Source organism: Pecten maximus, chromosome 4, assembly GCF_902652985.1.
Source record: "Pecten maximus chromosome 4, xPecMax1.1, whole genome shotgun sequence".
NCBI lineage: Eukaryota > Metazoa > Mollusca > Bivalvia > Pectinida > Pectinidae > Pecten > Pecten maximus.
This window is the reverse complement of record NC_047018.1, coordinates 21,731,304-21,738,289: the sequence shown is the minus strand read 5'-3', so window position 1 is coordinate 21,738,289 and position 6,986 is coordinate 21,731,304.

The window sequence follows — 6,986 nt, the reverse complement described above, 5'->3', positions numbered from 1 at the left end:
AAAACCCTTCTATTCGTTAATGACTAGTAGCGATTTAAATGATTCGCCTCTATTTTCGCTATTCGGCCCGCCTCTCCGGTCCCATGGGAGCCAGATTCTCGGTTTATACAACATTGGGCCTCCTTTACCCAATAATGGCCCTGACAAAATTTCATGAAAATCAATTTAGTCATTCAGGACTAGAAGCGATTTAAAAGAAAAATTGACGGACGCTGCGCCATGGCATAAACTCACCGGCTGTTTGGGCCAGGTGAGCTAAAAACTGCATGGTGGTATTTTGGAAGTATTGAAGGTATATTTACATCTACGTGATTTACGTGAAAGGTAGCATACAATATTATACAAATCCTCGAAATAAAGAGTACGAAAAGATATACCTGTTGACAAATGTATTTTGAAATCTAGGAGATTTGTGACCCGCGAATATCTCTTACTTTTACAATTATTTTACAATGGTTTTATTAGATTTTACAATGGTTTTATTATATTTTACAATGATTGTATTAGATGTAACAATGGTTTTATTAGATGTAACAATGGTTTTATTAGATTTTACAATGGTTTTATTATATTTTACAATGATTGTATTAGATGTAACAATGGTTGTATTAGATGTAACAATGGTTTTATTAGATGTAACAACGGTTGTATTAGATTTTACAATGGTTGTATTAGATGTAACAATGGTTGTATTAGATGTAACAATGGTTTTTTTTAGATTTTACAATGGTTGTATTAGATGTAACAATGGTTTTATTAGATTTTACAATGGTTGTATTAGATTTTACAATGGTTTTATAAGATGTAACAATGGTTTGATTTGATGTAACAATGGTTTTATTAGATGTAATAATGGTTTTATTAGATGTAACAATGGTTTTATTTGATGTAACAATGGCTTTATTTGACGTACCAATGGTTTTATTTTATGTGACAATGGTTGTATTTTATGCATCAATGTTTTTTTTATGTAACAATGGTTGTATTAGATTTTACAATGGTTTAATTTTATGTAACAATGGTTTTATTTTATATAGCAATGGTTTTATTAGATTTTACAATGGTTGTATTAGATTTTACAATGGTTTTATTAGATGTAACAATGGTTTTATTTTATATAACAATGGTTTTATTATATTTTACAATGGTTTTATTATATTTTACAATAGTTTTATTATATTTTACAATGGTTTTATTAGTCGTAACAATGGTTTGATTTGATGTAACAATGGTTTTATTTTATATAACAATGGTTTTATTATATTTTACAATGGTTGTATTAGATTTTACAATGGTTTTATTAGATGTAACAATGGTTTTATTTTATATAACAATGGTTGTATTATATTTTACAATGGTTTTATTAGATTTTACAATGGTTTTATTATATTTTACAATGATTGTATTAGATGTAACAATGGTTTTATTAGATGTAACAATGGTTTTATTAGATTTTACAATGGTTTTATTAGATGTAACAATGGTTTTATTAGATGTAACAACGGTTGTATTAGATTTTACAATGGTTGTATTAGATATAACAATGGTTGTATTAGATGTAACAACGGTTGTATTAGATGTAACAATGGTTGTATTAGATGTAACAATGGTTTTATTAGATTTTACAATGGTTGTATTAGATTTTACAATGGTTTTATAAGATGTAACAATGGTTTGATTTGATGTAACAATGGTTTTATTAGATGTAATAATGGTTTTATTATATGTAACAATGGTTTTATTTGATGTAACAATGGCTTTATTTGATGTAACAATGGCTTTATTTGACGTACCAATGGTTTTATTTTATGTGACAATGGTTGTATTTTATGCATCAATGTTTTTTTTATGTAACAATGGTTGTATTAGATTTTACAATGGTTTAATTTTATGTAACAATGGTTTTATTTTATATAACAATGGTTTTATTAGATTTTACAATGGTTGTATTAGATTTTACAATGGTTTTAGATGTAACAATGGTTTTATTTTATATAACAATGGTTTTATTATATTTTACAATGGTTTTATTATATTTTACAATGGTTTTATTATATTTTACAATAGTTTTATTATATTTTACAATGGTTTTATTAGTCGTAACAATGGTTTGATTTGATGTAACAATGGTTTTATTTTATATAACAATGGTTTTATTATATTTTACAATGGTTGTATTAGATTTTACAATGGTTTTATTAGATGTAACAATGGTTTTATTTTATATAACAATGGTTTTATTATATTTTACAATGGTTTTATTATATTTAACAATAGTTTTATTATATTTTACCATGGTTTTATTAGTCGTAACAATGGTTTGATTTGATGTAACAATGGTTTTATTTTATATAACAATGGGTTTATTACATTTTAACAATGGTTGATTTGATGTAACAATGGTTTTATTAGATATAACAATGATTTTATTAGATGTAACAATGGTTTTATTAGATGTAACAATGGTTGTATTAGATGTAACAATGGTTGTATTAGATTTAACAATGGTTTTATTTTATGTGACAATGGTTGTATTAGATGTAATAATGGTTGTATTAGATTTAACAATGGTTTTATTTTATGTGACAATGGTTGTATTAGATGTAACAATGGTTGTATTAGATATAACAAGGGTTTTATTTTATGTGACAATGGTTGTATTAGATGTAACAATGGATTTATTAGATGTAACAATGGTTTTATTAGATGTAACAATGGTTGTATTAGATGTAACAATGGTTTTATTTGACGTACCAATGGTTTTATTTTGTGTGACAATGGTTGTATTATATGCATCAATGGTTTTTTTTATGTAATAAGGGTTTATTTTATATAACAATGGTTGTATTAGATGTAATAATGGTTTTATTTGAAGTAACATTTTATGTAACAATGGTTTTATTTGACGTAACAATGGTTGTGTTTTAAGTAACAAAGGCTTTATTTGAAGTAACATTTTATGTAACAATGGTTGTTTTTGACGTACCAATGGCTTTATTTGACGTACCAATGCTTGTATTTGAAAATAAATAAATGAAAATACCTTTATTGTTTACAAGTTCGACACTCAACGTAATGTTTTAATCTGTGATACAAATCGACATACTGAGCCAAAATTAAAATCAGATGTTTGATACATAGCACTATCAAATCATCAACACAAATTTAATTCTTGCAGATTTTAAATGAAAGATGGTCGGAAATATATTGTTATAGTTATGTATCTAATAATGATGACATGTATTTTATGTGTTTTCTGACCATTCCCTAATTTGTCATTTCTGTAAATATATCTGTAAACAGGGTAACGCTGTACATGATACGACAGGTAGTACTGACAAATTGTTACAGAATGTGACATGGAAAGATGAATCAGAAGAAAATATCACTACTGTGAATCTCCAGACCGTAGTGAAAATAATAATGTCATACAAAATGTAATTGGAAAACACTGGACTGTAATCAATAATGTAATATTTACTCACACTGGATCTGTAACTAGTTGGCAATCCTACCACTAATTAAGCTAAAGGGAAATTCCTACCAGTCTGAGCTGGTTATTGGGCCTTAGGATTATACTCTCTACTTTTGCACTAAAAACTTTAATATAAAAGTATAACCAGCTTGAGACAGACATAGATCTACATTAGGCCTATACGCATGTACATATCTTTGTGTCAATTACATAAAGATGAAGGTCACATGTTACAGTGAAACATAAACATGCAGTAGTCGGGTGTTGTGTGTGTATGTACCCTATATGTTTGCCAGCGGCCTAGCAGCTTCATACCTTGAGATCATATTTGAAACAAAATTCACACAATGATAAGGACCTTAATATCTCCAGACAAGATAAGTCTCAGGGTTTTTAATGATTCAGTTTGTTAGTTTGTATAGCTTTCCTAAATTAACACATTGTATTATTATAAGACAAACTGTATTTGACACCATCATATAAGCACCATGTGTAATTAACTGATTTTAACAATAATATTTTTTGTAATTAATGGTTACATAATATGGGTATCGATGAGACAAAGCCTCATGAAAAATATGCTCATGTGCTTTAAATACCAGCATTTCCTGAAGGGCCAGTGATCTTATGCCTTACGCAATGTATGTTATCCATTCTCATCCATCAATATTTCCTTTAAATCTCTACTGTTTCTGAATTCCAGAATGGATCTGATGATAAACACATGGTATGGCTCATGTATAGGGCCAGAAAGAGGGGCTCAATAGGGTAAAAATAGAAGAGAAAAAAAAAACTTAAAAAAAAAAACAATTAAAAATCCTTCTTGTTTAAAAATAACAGGATTTAGTCCACCTTTGAGTTAGAACCATTGTTAGGAGAGGCAGCTCAAAAAGTAGGAAACTATTTGTAGTACAACTTTCATGAGAGTATTTTGACATGATTACTGAAATATCTAGGTGTAAGTAATGCAGGCCCTCTGGGCCATTTGTTATTTGAGCAATATTTTTGATCAATCAAGTATCCCAATAGTAGTTTGTTATTTCAATTATACAATTTCTTTGAAGTCTCAATGTTTGCTTACTAAGATTTATGAAACCTTTTTTTAACATGATCAGTATGTAATAAATACTGATTTATTGGTTTAACACTTTGTGCCAAAATTATATAATGTAAAGTTTCTATTCTTTTCCAGACTGAAAAACAATATGCCAAAACACTTTTGTTGTATTGAGGTGTAGATCTGATCCCTCAGCCTGTAGTCCTAAAGGAAAAAACTAAAAAGTAACTGCATCGACCATCATCGACTGAAAGAGTTGTGGTCAGCTTGTCGAGTGAGAATGGCTTGATCAGATCAACTGGTATTATCACGGAATAGCAATCAACATGTCTTGACAAATTCCCAGGAGGCAGATCCGGATTTCTACCCAGACTTACAGTGTTGCTTCTCGGGCCCTGGAATCTCTAAAGTCTGTGGAACTGAACATCAGTTCAACCACACGAACCATAAGAACTGTGTACTATGAAGAAAACCATCAACTCCGCAAAATCTATAACTGTTGTGCTTTCTCCTGTAACACAGGTATTGTTTTATGTTAGCATTTATTAAAAATTGACAGTAGATGATACATGCCATGTGTGAGGACTGTTTAAAAAAATTTGCAAATTGGAAAAGGATTCCAAGACTTTTTAGGGGGATTTATGGATGGTATGTTGAAAAAGGAAGAGAAAGAGAAGTGGGAGAAGATAAGAATATGAGAGGAAGGGTGAATAGAGAAACATGTTAAATGCTAGTGTTAAAGAATAAGAAGGAAAACAGGAATAAAAGCAGTGTTGTGAGAGAAACGAAAATGAGAATGGAAGGGAGGGTAGAAGATGTTGGAAGTAAGGTGTGTAAATGTTGTTATATTGTTAAATATTGATTGAATAAAATATTATGAATCTATTTTATCTTTTTTTGCTTTGTTTGCTATATTTTTGAAAGGCTTCTTTATAAATTATAACATATTAGCATCTTGTTTATCAATACAATGATTATTAGTTTTTTTCAAGTAAAACAGCATGTGAAATTTATGTAAAGCTCACGTGAAATTCATGTGAATTTTTTCATGTGAAATTCCTGTGAAATTCACGCGAATTTCACGTGAAAAATTTCACGTGAATTTCACTTTTTTGCCCTTTTGCCTGTGTAGCGTAGTGCAAATGTACATCTGATTTTAATTAGATAGATTATATATCACCTACAGTATCATTACCACTGCACAGTTTGGTTCACAATGTTATCTCCGTGTATTTTTTTCTGTGAGCGGTAATAACTCTGAAATGCAATTTTTAAAAGATGAGGGTCGAGATCCAAACTATTGATATACTTTCACTTATATTTTGTTGACACGGTAGTTTCAATCCGGTTAGAAAAAAACGATCATAATACAGTACGCTTTGAAGTAGTTTAAAATGATGATCTATATTTTAATTGTATTGGGTAGTTGAATCTGAGACACTGTAATGGCAACAGTAGTTGTTGGATTCATTATCAAACTACACGAGTAACTGCGACAGTGAATACCATAAGACTAAAGTTGTTATTTAATGAAGTTTGGTATTAGCAAGGTTGTAAATTAGAAACTGTTAAAGGGGGATTCCTTCGTTCGGACATCAGAAACATGCACAATTTCTATTGATGAAATCTATGTCTGAACGATGATTATATGAGTGGCTGTGTCTACATGTAATGAAATTAACGCCGAAATGTACAGGAAAGGGCGTATCGTATACAAATACCGTATGTCTCTGTGGTAATTAGTGATACATCGGGTCGAATTCAGAATTTTCAGGACTTTAACTTTTGTTTTTCTTGAGAGTAAAATGCCGTATTTATGTAAAGATTGTAACTTTTACCACATGCAAAAAATACATAATTTCCAGTAAGTTTAATTTTGACGACCTAAACTTTATTCAAAACGTAGAAAAGCCCCTTTAATGAATCCTGAGTTATAATGAGAAATTAAAAATCGCTCCGTAGAAAATAGCAGCACAAAGTAGAAAAGTATAATATACTAAATGTAAGCCGTAAAAACTACCCAGATATTTCAATTTCTAATCACAATTGTCTGTATTTGATACATACATGTATGTAAATAACATTCTAATTAATTGGTCTGAAATATGTGGATTTGTTGGTCTGAACTATGTGGATTTTATTGGTCTGAAATATTGGGATTTTATTGGTCTGAAATATGGGGATTTTATTGGTCTGAAATATGTGGATTTTATTGGTCTGAAATATGTGGATTTTATTGGTCTGAAATATGGCGATTTTATTGGTCTGAAATATGGCGATTTTATTGGTCTGAATTGCATGGATACAAAAATACAAGTAACGATTTGGTAATAAGGTTGGTAACCATAGAGACTACAAACAAGTATGATAAACTATTGGATTAAATCCAAGTGTGTACAGATGAGTGGAATTATTTTCTACAATTAGCATCAAAGAATTAACAAGTTTAACTAG